Here is a 14123-nt window from a genome sequence, read left to right on the forward strand (position 1 = left end):
GCTCCAAATCCACTTCAAAAACAAGAATTAGTGAAAAAAAGACCTACAAAACTAGACTTTAAGGGTTCTCACTTATGTCCAACTGCAGTCAGGCCCATTTTAGGTGTCTTGAATGATGAGACCAATTCGTCCTCTCTCTGGCCACAAGTCCATTTGGCACAAAGGAGTATAAATAGACAGCTAGAGGCAACACTATGAGGTCTCTGCATTCCTCTTTTGTTTTCCAGGGGGCAGCCCTTTGCTCTCTCTGTCCCATTTCCATCAGAGACTCAGTGCCTCCAAGTGTCTAAAACTTTCCCCACCAGCCAAAAGGTAAAAATTTCAGAACCTGTGTTTTGAGAGTCTCATGTTTTTGCAGCTTATGTCCTTTATTTTTTATTTAACCAAAACCATTTTAGCAACCAAACAAGCTGGCATGAGTGTGTTTGAGCCTGAGAAGGGTTTCTCCTACACTTGGCACCCAAAAAAGCTAAAGCTGTCATAGAGAAGAAAAGGTTCAAGGTCAGACCTGGAAAGCTCTTATAGATTATACAATCCTAGTGCCTGCTCCCTAGTCAGTGCGACTCTCTTGGACAAGCCTGAGCTGTGAAAACTGTGCTAATGCCCAAGCTCTTTTATGAAAATACACTGAAGCCATAGAGTAAGAATCTAATGAATTGTCTTTTTCCGCCTTTTGTGCTAAGTGGATGCAAGACATTGATTAGAACAAACTGTTCTAGTGAGTCATAGAATTCCATTAGGGTATAACGTGAGATACCAAAATGATCATACAAAAGACATTGCTCTTAAAATGTAAAACACTTTTAAAAAGTAATAACATTCCATTTTTCCAGCTAATAGGTTTTCTTGGAGAGTCTTTACTTTAGAGAGGGATATTATAGATCTGAGGGCATATCCTCTTAATCATTTAGTGATTATACTTAGCTCTTCAGATACCTTGTCTCTGTTTGCCCCTACTTAAGTTATGTTCCCAAAGGAAGAAAGCCTTCTATATCATTAATAACATTCATTTATTTACTCATTCATTCATTCATTCATCTGTTCGACAAACATTTAAGTGCCTAGCGTATGCTGGGTAGACTCAGTGGCAGATATGATGACTGTCTTTGCACCATGAAGTACTGGAAAGTATAATAGACATCCCACAATTAAATCAAAGAGTTTTACACATAAGGAAAATTGAGGAAAAGGAAAGTTAAAATCATACAGCTGGTTAAGAGTCATAACTAACACTTAAGTTTCCTTCTTTTCTCTGGTCGAAAGACCTCTGGACATAAATTAGAAAGATAACCCAAATCCCAGTTTGGCCATTTACTAAAGACTTAATCTTGGGGAAGTTATTCACTTGTAAAATGGGAACATTATTTTTTCCCCAGGATTACTATAAGAATGAAACAAGAATGAAATAACCCAACACAGTATGTGGCCCATTAAAGGTATACAACATTATTTAATAATGTTTTCTTTTTATGGTTCAGTACACTCTTCATGACTGTCAATGTATTTCCCAAAAGATTCAGTTTTATTCTGCCACTGATTTATTAAGAAACTCTCCCTCTTTGATCTGTCTTCCTCAAAATTTCATTTCTAAAATGGGCTAAGCTTCCATCCTATGGCTGAGGAATCTCTTTACCCTTCTCCTGATATCAGGGTTACCACTGGACTATACCACATCTTTGTGGGAATATCCCCTTGTCCCACACCCATGCTGATGCAGTCCCACATCAAAACATCTTGTGCAATGCCCAACCTATCAAGCAAGGCCCTTCCTGGTATGGTTCGAAGCCCCTTGAAATGTTTCTGTTTATTCCACTGACATTTATCAACTAGCATTATCAACCAACATGGCCTAGATCTTGAGACATAGAAATGGATGACTGGTAAACTCCCTGTCTGCAAGGAGTTTACATTCTAATGGTATATACTGTGTGATATTTAGTTACTTACCCAACACTCATGTAAAGTTATTACATAAGGTGATATCAGAGTGCAAAGAAGAGAGGGTCTATTAGCTGAGGAAGAGGAAGGTTGTCAGTAAAGGTTTTCAAGGGCAGTAATCTTTCGAAGGGGGCATCAGGAAAGAGTTGGAGCTCTTCAAGTACGGAAGAGGAGAAAGACTTGGAGATTTTCAATCAAGCAACAGCCCAACTGGTTCAGTGTGGCCGAAGCCTGGTGTGTCTAAAGAAGAGCAAAGGATGGTGATGCTATAGATTGATGCTTCTATAATGTAAGCAATGAGGAAGCTGGTAAATGAATCTTAGTAAGAGGTATAACACAACCATATTTGGGTTTAATAAAGATCATTCCACAGGAAACCGTAGGGAGGTTGGGCCCTAATTAATTCACAGAGAGCAATTATAAGGCTATTATAATGGTCTTGGTGACGAATGATTAGGGTCTGAATCAGGGCAGTGACAATGCGATGAAAAGGAAGAAAGAGATGTATGTATGAGAAATTTAGAAAGTAGAATCAACCAGACCTGGCCATTAACTGACTATGGGTATGGAGATTCAGCAATCATCTACAACAGTCCCCAACCTTTTTGTCACCAGGGACCAGTGCCCCTATAAGAATCTAATGCCTAATGATCTGAGGTAGAGCTGAGACGGTGATGCTAGCTAGCACTGGGGAGCAGCTGCAAATACAGATGAAGCTTCATGCACTTGCTGGCCTCCTGCTGTGCAGCCCAGTTCCTAACAGGCCACAGACCAGTACCCATCCACAGCCCAGGGGTTGGGGACCCCTGATCTAGAATATCTCCCACAATTCTTGCCAGGATAACAGAATGGGTGATGGGAAATATGGAGGGTCTTTTTTTAGTGTCCTTATGATTTGGTGTAGAGGGAAGGTAACATAAATTCACTTCTGAATGCCTTGGTTTTTGAAGGCCTGTGTGGGACATCCAGGGAGAGGTCTATGCAAGATGTTACAGTCATGAAAGCCATCAGGAGCAGGTGGCCTCTGCTTGGGTGGTTAGGTCAGAGATGAGTGAAAACAGGTCCGAACCTCAAGAAGGAACAACTTAAATTCAAAGGGGGGCCCTAGGAAGAGGATGCCAAAGGCAAATTTCAAACAAGTGGTCTGAGAGTAAAGAAAGCTTACTAGCTACAAAAATGTCTTAATGATTAAGTTACTGTAAAACTTTGGGGAATATATAGCATCATACGAATATTCAGTGACAATCAGAAAAAGAAGCCATTCACTCTAAATTTAAATTATCTATTCCTTGTCACATTTTTCCTAGAGAATATATGACCTGTCAAAAGATGTCCATAATTAGCTGACAAGTTGAAAAAGAAGTTTTTCACAAGTTTGCTGTTAGCATCGCTGATTACCATCAACAAGGGACACTTGCCCACAACATGTCGGTTTACTATCTATAGTGGGCTGTAGTAATCCTTCTGCTCATGGATGCCACTCAATACTAATGACAGAAAAACTAACCATAGAGTCATAGGACTGGATAAGGCCATGAAGATCATTTCATATTAATGTCCCCAATTTATAGATGAGATCCAGAGATAACGTGAACTGCCAAAGTTGGCACAACAAGCTTCAATACACAGACCAGAAACCAGCCTTTTTAAATCTGAGCCCAGCGTTCATTCCAGCATACCACCCTACAAGCTAAAGAATGGATTATATCCCAAAATACTCATCAATATGTTATATCTAGAACTTTGCTTTTTTAAGTATGGGCTATAGGCTTACCAGCATGAAATCTTGTTAATATTGCAGATTCTCAGGTCCCTCTCCAGACCTACTGAATCAAAATCTGCGTTTAACAAGATCTCCTGGCCAATTCATATATATATATGATTTTCAGAAGCTTTGCTCTAGAACTCAGGTTGCATTTTTCCAATAGAAATAATGACCTAAAGATAAGTTGACAATAACCAGTTTTAAGTATATACAGATGCTAATGATAGAAGATTGTTCTTCAAGAACTATATGTTCCAAATAATAACTGGGGATGCAGGTGATGCATTTTCCCCAACAGAGTTCTAAGACTAAAATTATTTCCCCAACCTACCTTCCTGAATCCACAACTTCATTCCCAAGTTACCTCTGGTCTAAATATACAAGAATCAGGCTCTCCCATAGTAATTATTCCTACGGTGTGACAAAAGCCAGGAGCAATGTCACATGAGAAGGGGGAAGTCTACCGAATCTGTGCAGAAGCCAGGACAAGGACTCAGGAGGCAGAAGCTGGCCAGAGCTTTCAGCCTTTCAGACAGCAGCAAGAGTCTGGCTTCTGAGCATCAGTAGAAAGGATCTCTTCAAAGGGTGATAAAGACATATCATGCGACATATAAAAGCGAGGGCGTTTGTATAAAAAGCATTTCTAACTCACATAAGGGGCTACCTGATATTATGAATTAACAGATTCCAAAACTGGTTAATGGAAGTACCATGAGACCATTGAAAATGATAGGTTTTTTATTTGCTGACCCACCTTCCTATTTATTTTATTTTATTTTATTTTATTTTATTATTTTATTTGCTGCTTATCCTCTTCTCTCTCAGCTACCTCCACTCTAGCACTCCATCCCTGCAAGTGTTATTTTGTTTCCACTCTGAACCTACATAATGATGTGGGTGATCAATACTCCTCTAGGAATATTTATGAGATTTTCTTAAAATGACAATACACTTATCACAGACTTTGCTCACAGTCATATGTCAGAGCTCAACCAGTCAGGTAAGGAACAGGTATTTAGTGGCCCTGTTTCCAAAGTAAGACACCTTTAACGCAGTGATTTTCTAGCTCTAGTGTGCATAAAAATCACTGGGGACATTCTGTAAACACAGATTTCCTGGATTCTACAACTGTAAGATGGATACTGTTATTATCCCTAGCTTGCTGATGAGGAAATTAAAGTTTGGAGAACTTAAGAACTTGGTCAGAGTTATTCAGCCAATAATTGGCAGAGCCCGAATTTAAACCCCTGCCAAGGTCTCTGACTTCAGATTCTAGTTTCTTAACCACTAAGCTTTTTGCCTTTTCTCATCTCTTTTACTTTTAGACTGGGTGATGTATATAAACAACACGATTTTTAACTGGTTTCCCTATAAAAAAAAGAAAGAAAGAAAGAAAGAAAGAAAGAAAGAAAGAAAGAAAGAAAGAAAGAACTATAAAAGAAAGAAAGAAAGAAAGAAAGAAAGAAAGAAAGAAAGAAAGAAAGAAAGAAAGAAAGAAAGAAAGAAAGAAAGAAAGAAAGAAAAGGAACCAGTGACTTAAGGGGAAACTCTTTCTAGACATGAGCTGGATATCAATCTATCTGATTGATGTAGGGGTCTGCAAGCTGCAATGACCGAATGAGAATTGCATCATCAAATGATGATGCCTTCTCCAGGGACAAGGCCAAACTCGTTCCTAAAGTACACAACGGGTTCTGTGAGATACTGTCCAAGACTGAAATCTCTACCACTGCCTCACGGTAAGGTGACCTTTAAGATAGAGCACTTTAAAGCAGCATTTGTTAATCCAAAGGTTGTACTGCCTGATTTGCAACACGATTTATCCTCATTTCATTGATCAGCAAGGGTTGAAATAGAATAGGTATCACCTTGGAAATAACACCCTATGGGATTGGGTTGCTGTCCTCCAGAATGAGGTTTATAAATTGAACTAATGACCAATAGGTGGTGCTAGTCTCCAGTAGCTAGACTAGGTGAATTCAAGAATCAAGGGATGGAAATAAGATTAGCCCCTTTCATTACAGCACCCAGTAATCCGCTTGCTAAATACGTGCTTTCTTATTTCCAAGAACTTAAGCTCTACTAGTTATAGGTCTGGTTCCCAGGAAGGATGCTTTTACCATAGGACCCAGTAAAAATTCCACTGAACTTGAAAACTGTAACTTGAAGCTCTAACTACAACCTGATGACCTTGGAATCCTAATGCCATGGACCAAGAGGCAAAGAAAGGAGTTAACTATACTGGCAAGGGTAATTAGCCCCTATTTAGAGAAGCAAGAGAAGCAAGGGTTGCTACTACACAATAGAGACAGGGAAGAATATTTCTGGAGGCCATGGGATTCACCGGGGCATCTCTTGGTGCATCTATGCTCAGTGATCTCTATGAATGAACAAGTATAGCGACCATAGCTTAACGCAGGCAAGACAACTAAGAGTTCAGGCCCCTCAGGATGAAATTACGAGAATGTGCAAACAGCAGTGAAGGCAAACTAGACCAGTCAGAGTGCTGGCAGATGTTGAGAAAAATCTAGAATGGGTTGTGGAAAGGGAAGATGATGAATATTGATAGCAACTTTGCAATCAGCTACACAGTGGGAACTATAACTTGGTTTGTTAACCTTGTATTAAGTCTGTACTAATGGAGATCATTATCAGAGATAAAAAGTAGTACAAGGAGTGGACAGTGTCTTATATACTTCTTACGTATCACTTCATATCCCCTCTGCCTCACCTACTTCTTACTCCAGTCACCACTGCAGAGCCAACTTCACATAGGCAATTCCTGACTGTGCCTCACCGCAGGCCCACGGCTTGAACATTTTGCCCTGTCTGGGACTTTTCTGTCAAAATCAAGCAGCCCATCTGGTGGAGCAGGTACAACCTAGGGCAGAGGGCAGGGGAACTAGTTAGCTCCCTATGGAGTGAATCCTTAACCAAAAAAATTCTTCCCTCTTTCTTGTCCTGGATGAACTATGTTCAGATACATTTTTGTGGCTTCTTGGATAACAGACCCATGCAATCAAACAATCAGGTTCACCTAGCTGTGGCTAATTAGATAATAATGCATTCTTGTGTTCACTCTCTCCTCTTCCCTGCTTCACTCCTCTGGTCTTCACTCCTGCTCCCTGGAATTGCTCCCCCTCATAAAATATTAACGCATAAGTCCTTTGCCTCAGGCTGGGCTTTCAGAGCAACCAAGGCTAAAATATCTGCTAATTCTTCTCTGGTTTCTCACCAAAGGAATAAAGAAACAATCTATAAATAGGTTGGACCCCAGGCCCTGCCCATTGAGAGCTGTGGTGAGTATATCCAAGCACCCACTTAAGAAGAGCTGGCCTCTCTGTGAGTTTCATCTCATCTCCCTTTATGTGCACAGATGCCTTTACTGCTCTCCTCCCTTCCTCAGGAAAGGGACCCCAGTGGGCACCAAGGACAAGACGGAATCCTTAGGAATACCATGAGGCTACCTGACAGAGGGAGGAAACTTAGTTACAAAGGGCAAAGACGCAAAAACACTTCCCCACCTCCTATAACTACCCTTTTTGTTTTATTCTGCCAGTGTAGAACAAAAAATCTGGGCCATGCTTTTCATTTGGAAGACTCCCCTCAGTTCTAATGATTGAGTGGAGTCAGATTGGAGTCCATGTAAAAGAAAGCATAATGGATGACTTATCCCAGCTCTTTCCTAGACTTTACAGAAAGAAGGCGAAAAGGTTTTCGAAGGGTATTCATTCCTCAGGTCACCTCACTATGGCAGGTGAGTAGATGGAAATTATATGCGGTGAGCCAGAGCTAAAGATAAAGACTATGCATTTTGCCATAACCTGCCAGCTGCTCTCTATCTCAGAAATCTAAGCGCTGCAGAGAAATCAACACCTGAGAAACTATAATAGCAGCAGCTCACAATCCCTTCAGTTGCTGTCTGGTCCCTCTCCATGGCCATTATTTATTTCTTGAGTCATAGCAAGCACATCCCACATAGCATTTCAGACACATCATTAGAGAAGCAGCATGGCATAGGGGACAAAATATGGGCCTCAGAGTCAAACACTCCCAGGTCCAAATTTTAGCTCTGGCTCTCAGTACCTATGTAGCTATGGGACATATTTATTTTTGCATTAATAATTCTTTTACAATAATAAATGTTTCATTTCCAGGTTGGGAACCAAGCCTCCTCTATAAAGAGATATTTAATGCTACCAAGTCTAGATAAGTCATTAAAAACGGGAATCAAGGGTAAAATTCTATACACATCCAAGGAGTATAGAAGGGTAAAATTCTATACACATCCGAATTTTGTCAGGTATCCTGGAACAATATGACCAAGTTCTGTCATTATTATGTTTCTTCCAGGAGGTCAAGGCAAGCCTCAACTCCAATGTCATCCAAGAACTAAACAAAACTTTTCTGTCTTCTTCTTTCTTCAGTGTCAACCTTCAAGCTGATCCTGATGCTTAACTAGCTTTGTTTTCATTTTTTAATATAGAGATTAATAATTAGAAGTTAAATCTTTGGATGGTGAAAAATTACCATAGTCCTTAGCTTTGGAAAAATTAATTTTACTAGCAACTTGGTACATTTTAATTATTTAAATCCTAATAGTAGCCTAAATGTGATTCCCAATGAGAATGGTATTAATACAACACTAAAGAATGGTATATGATATGCTAAAATAAAGAAAGTACTTGGAACAGAAAGATGTCAGAAACAGGTGTCTTTGTATGCACATGCTCTCTCATCACATAAAATGCCTTAGTAAAAACATCACCAGGAAATGTAAAGGGTAGTTTTCCAGAAGAAAGCCCATGGTGAATGATTACTATATTAATAACAACAAAAAAGAAACACCTTACTATTGTTGTAAAAACAGCAGGTAAATAGACATTAAAAAATGTAAAAGTTACCATTTTTAAAGCATGCATAGGCATACACATAATTTCCAAGTGTTATCACACACAAAAAAAGTTATATTGGAAAATTAAACCTCATCTGTACCTCCAAAAATGATTCAGTAAGATCAACATCTAAGTATTTTTATAGTAATTGCTTCTCTGCTACTCTCATTATAGGTGTTAGAAGAGGAAGAAGGAAAAGAATTGACATGGTCCCACAACTGCAGAGAGACACTGAGTTCTTGACCTTCCATATGTATGTACATTTATCGATACCTTTTATACTGGGTTGTATTTCCTGCCGTGGGGTTTAGTATTTGATTTCCTAAGTAACTGAGCAGTAAACATCCACTCTGAGCTGTCAGATAAATCTCAGTGTTAAATGATACTACCTGATCCTCTGAACACATCATCAGTCACTCAACAGGAAATGTTTATGACCCTCTACTAAAGCCTCTACCTCAGCCAGAACCACGAAGTGTCTAGTTCCTCCTGGGGTCCCACCCTTAAGAAGCATTGATAGAAAGATCTGAGAAATATAATCAAAACATTTGATATCAAACCTGTGCTCAATGCTAGAGTCTGGTTAAATCTCATACTCTAGTTCTGAAAGTGAACAAGAGCGGCTTCCTTTATCTAACCAAATGATTTCCACACAGAGAACATAGACTCGCCTCCCTGCCCTCCAAGATCCAGCAGGGAGGAAGGGGGTTGGCTTAGCCCAAGGGACAGAAAGGACAACAGCTCTCACCACTCCAGATGAATACTTGTCGTCACCCTGACCATGAAAGGAGATGGACAGATGGACTTGGTCTAGCACCTTATGGGTCACCAAGATCTTTGGGTCAGCCTCATCTGACCAGGGGAAGGGCAAGACTTCCCATTCACACAGTGGTGTAATAACTGCGGTCCAGACAACATAGAGAGAGAGAGAGAGAGAGAGAGAGAGAGAGAGAGAGAGAGAGAGAGAGAGAGGGCGAGGCAAGGGTGAGAGAGGAAGGGAGAGAGAGGGACAGGGAGGGAGGGGAAGAGAGGGAAATAGAGTGAGGAAGAGGGAGAATACTGTTAAGTTAGACTAACTTGAGGAGAGAGTCCAGGGGCTGCTCTTTTCATGGAATCACTAAGTGCAGTTGGGATTCTTTGGAAGTGGTCAAGCGGTCATAGGATGCATGTATTATCCTGTGAAATGTCTCACACATACAATGTAATGATCATTATTTAGTCTCTTCTATGAGGTTGGCAGTCACTATACTGACAAACTCACCCAGTAAAACTTAGTCCTAGAGCTCACACATTACAATTCTTCGGCACTTGATGCTGAAATTCTCACTTTCTCGTGCATGTTTTGTTCCAGCTGAGAAGGTATTTCTGTCACCATCACTCCTTGTCTGGGTCTACTCCAGTGGCTTGGCACCATTTTTTTATCATTTGAAGTGACACGGTACTTGCACAAAACAGAATGTGGGTCACATATTCCTTGCTTTAACACACACACACACACACACACACACACACACACACTTGGTCACTTGAAAACTTCATCTCTAGTGTCCTGCTACTTGGTCAAATTCTCATTATCTGAAATGTAGCTTAAATTAATAAAATGTGGTAGACACCATTATAAACCCTTTGTGGGTGCTGCTGAGGGGTGTTTTTCATGTGTGTTAGAAGAGATCTATTTCAATCATCATAATAAACTACATTGCTTCAAAAAAGATGAACTACTGATCAGAAATAGTTGAAATGAATTAAAGACCCTGACAACTCAGGAATGAGAAATAAGCAATCCAGTGGGGAAAAAGTACTTTTAAACTGTTTAAATGTGCTTGTCTAACATGTCACTAAAAGCTGTAATCTTCCATTTTCTATTAACAACTCCATCGATTTTCCCTTAATGTTTTAAATTAACTGTCTTTTCTCAAACATGACGCTGTTCAACATTTGAAGAAAATAGCTCCTGGTTTTTTTACTCTGGATTTAAAAAACTGGATTTATTTTTCATTTGCATTTTTATAAAAGTTTATTTTTGTTAGAAATTGGCATGTTTCCTATCATTTGAAATTTCAAAGCACTGCCCAAATATAAATGTACCTGTTGTTTTATAAATTCCATAATACCTGTGATGTTAGAATTATAACTATACTAAGCAGGAGAAAATTACATTGTTTTTATAAAGTGTATAGTTTTTATAAAATTCCACAAGCTGACCCTGTTTTCATGTAACTGATCTCATCCTTATATCATGTCCTATCTTTTCCTTCTAATGGAAACTTTCCTGGGAAAATGAGAAACACAAGGGGAGAATGTGATCCCATCTCTAGCACCCTATATTGAAGGGAATAAACTTACATCTATTAGAAGGGATGCACATCCCTTCACCATACCTCAATTAGTTAATGTATCACATTTCACTAATGGAAAAGGGAAATGTAGTGTTCACAGACCAGAAAATTTTCACATCCATCTACCAAGCAACCACTAGTAGTCATGTTGAGAAAGATTTCAGACATGCCTTATAAGCCCTCCTGTGGTTTTTTTTATTTTGTTTTTTACTTTAGAAAGTTTGCTAATTCATTTCAATCTAAGGAATATTTATTGAGTATCTATTTATCAGTCATGAAGCTACTCTGGTATGCAAAGACTAATTAAACACTGACCATGCTCTCAAGGAGCTCAAAATTGGGGGTAGAGAGAGATAAAAATTATGTTCAAATTATTATATTGTAATGTGGTAATATTAGATAATAGATGTCATCTTATTTTATTTTCACATTACTAAAGCATGGCAGAGTGATTAATTTTGCCTAATTTGGATAGGAAGAGAGGCACAAATGCCACAAGCTAACCTGTTTTTATTTAACTGATCTTATTCTTATACCCTTGTTCTCTTACTGAAGAAGTGACGTTACTGAACTTGTAGATTTCAAAGAAGAGGTGATATTCGAACTGTGCATTGAATAATGAGAAAAGGTCTGTAACACTCTCTGCCTCTCTCTCAGACTTAAAGTGAAAAGTATGGACATGAACAAGATGTTCAGAAAAATATTGGACAAATAACTTGCCTTCTATTATAACCTCAGTGTGTGGTCCATGTATATGTGTGTGTATATTTAACAAGTAATGAGAAACATGAGAAAGACACCCGTATCCAGATTGTGAATAATCTTATATATCATTCCAAGTATAATAGACTCTAACCTCTTGTAATGGGAAATGTTTGAAAAATGTTAAACATTGGTGCCATGATCAATTTTAAGTGGTAGGAAGATTATTTTGGCATAATGCCTTGGTAGAGCATTGATCTATTTTTTTCTAGTAAGCAAAGTTGCTGCTTCTAAATTCAATGCCATACTGTTTTCCAACCCTTTGATGGTGGCAGAGTTTCACTTTTTAGGTACTTAAAGGATCTTTTCTTTATCCTTGGTGTTCTGAACTTTCATGATATATGTCTTAGACGCAACAGTCCTCAAACTTTTGGGCACCAGGGACTGGTGCTCCTATGAGAATCTAATGCCTGATGATCTGAAGTGGAGCCAAGGCAGTGAGGCTAGTGCTGGGGATCAGCTACAAATACAGATGAAGCTTGGCTCGCTTACTTGCCACTCACTTCCTGCTATGCAGCCCATTTCCTAGTAGGCCACGGACCAGTACTGGTCTGCAACCTGGTGTTGGGGACTCCTATCTTAGAGTCTTTTTATTTCCTATGGTAGACTCTGTCCTTCTGTTATTGGAAATGTCTTATGTCACTTCTTAGATAATTCTCTACTCATAATTTTACCTGCTCTCTCTTTCCAAAATTTCAATTTGTCAGATACTCAAAAACCTGGTCATCTTTATTTTCATTGTGTATTTTGGGTAATTTCCAGGCATTACCTTCCACTCCTTTTGAATTTTTTTTATTTATTTGTTTGTTTTGGAGGAAAGCATCATATTATTAAATCCCAAGAGTTTTTTCTTATATTCTGATTATTCCGTTATTATATCATCCTGACCTTGTTTCACAGCAGCCATATCTTTTTTTATAAAGTTTCTTCTGCGCTCTAATTCTTCTATTTTGTATGATTTTTTTATTTAGTTAAATAGTTAATTGATTTTGTCTCTGCCTTTCATGTGAGAAGCTTACCCAAAATGCTGGATGATTCTCGTCTGTCAGATCTCATTTTCAAGTAAGGCATGGAAAAGCAGATTGAAAACTCTAGGTACATGGGTAGGGTGTTTGATCATCTGTGGAGTAAAGGGCACCAAACCAGCCTTCAACTGAATAGTGTTCAAATATCGGTATCTTTCTAGGGCCAAGAAAGTTCTGTAGTCTTATCTAGTCTTCAGATTAATGCTTTGCAGCTAGTGATCTGGAAGCAAAGCAAAAACAGGGACTGGACGTCACTTCACTCCCAACTTTCACTTGGCCAGAAACTTTTAGATATTATTTTCTCAGATCTGAATTTCAACCTTTCACTCACCTCCAAGTCTCATAGCTTTCTAGGGTTCTGTGTTGAGTGGCAACTAGATTATCTTCATAAATCATGTCTGCTGACACTTAGTTGTAAACTTCCTCTGCTTTACTCATCCTACTGTCCATTTTTAATCTTCAAAGACTTTCTTTTGATATTTCTTTCCACTTTTGCTTTTACTCATATTCTCTTTATGAAGTTATAGCAGATGTCAACATGTTCCTTGATAATCAAGTCTACAAAGCACAAAATAAATAATCAGTTCATATTAGTTCAGGTGCTTCAAAAAGCAAATGCCAGATTCAGGCACAAACCTGTGAGAGAATACGGAGAGGGAACTGGAAAGGGTGAGGATGTCATCGACTGCAGTGAGAGGGAAGAGGAGGTGGAAAGAAGGTTGGGTGGGAGCACCTTAGAGTGTAGCACAGTTGTAAGGGAAGTTCAGCAGGCTGTCAGGGGGTTCTTAAGGTAAGTTCCTGGGCCGGTAGAGTCCCACACTCTAAGGCATGTGCCTGCCTTGCTATCTCTGCTGTGCTCAGTCACTGTCTGGGATCAGTTCATTGGAAATCATGTGGGGGTAGATTTCTGAGTGCAGCATCTAGGACATTGGTCGTCGGTAATGCTCTCAACAGTTGGAGACAGTTCTGAGAGACAGATTCTCACGACTGCCACACAGTCAAAACATTGAAGAATATGTGAGGAAAAATATATTCCAACTATTGCACATAGAACTAGAGAATTTGTTAAACCAATCTCTGCTGGAGGTAAAACATCTAAAGTAGCATTCATACCTAAATACACCCAAAGTTCCTCTGGTTTAGGGGTCAGTAAACTATTGCTTACGGGCTAAATTCAGGATACTGTCTGTTTTGTAAATAAGGTTTTTAGTTGAGGTATAACTGACCTAAAATATTATATTAAATAAGGTTTTATTTGAATACAGCTACATCCATTTATTTATGTATTGTCTATGTCTGCTTTCACAGAGCAGAGTCACAGAGTTGTGGCAAAGACTGCATGGTCCACAAAGCTAAAAATATTTATTCTCTATCCTTTACAGAAAGTGTGTAGACTTCT

At 39.0% G+C, this 14123-nt stretch overlaps 1 pseudogene; it reads left to right on the plus strand.

Moving 5' to 3' along the window:
- The first annotated feature begins 5320 nt into the window (after positions 1-5320).
- LOC105297010 overlaps positions 5321-14123 on the plus strand; it is a 14060-nt pseudogene continuing 5257 nt past the window's right edge.

Source organism: Pteropus vampyrus, unplaced genomic scaffold (genome assembly GCF_000151845.1).
Source record: "Pteropus vampyrus isolate Shadow unplaced genomic scaffold, Pvam_2.0 Scaffold133, whole genome shotgun sequence".
NCBI classification, from domain to species: Eukaryota; Metazoa; Chordata; class Mammalia; order Chiroptera; family Pteropodidae; genus Pteropus; species Pteropus vampyrus.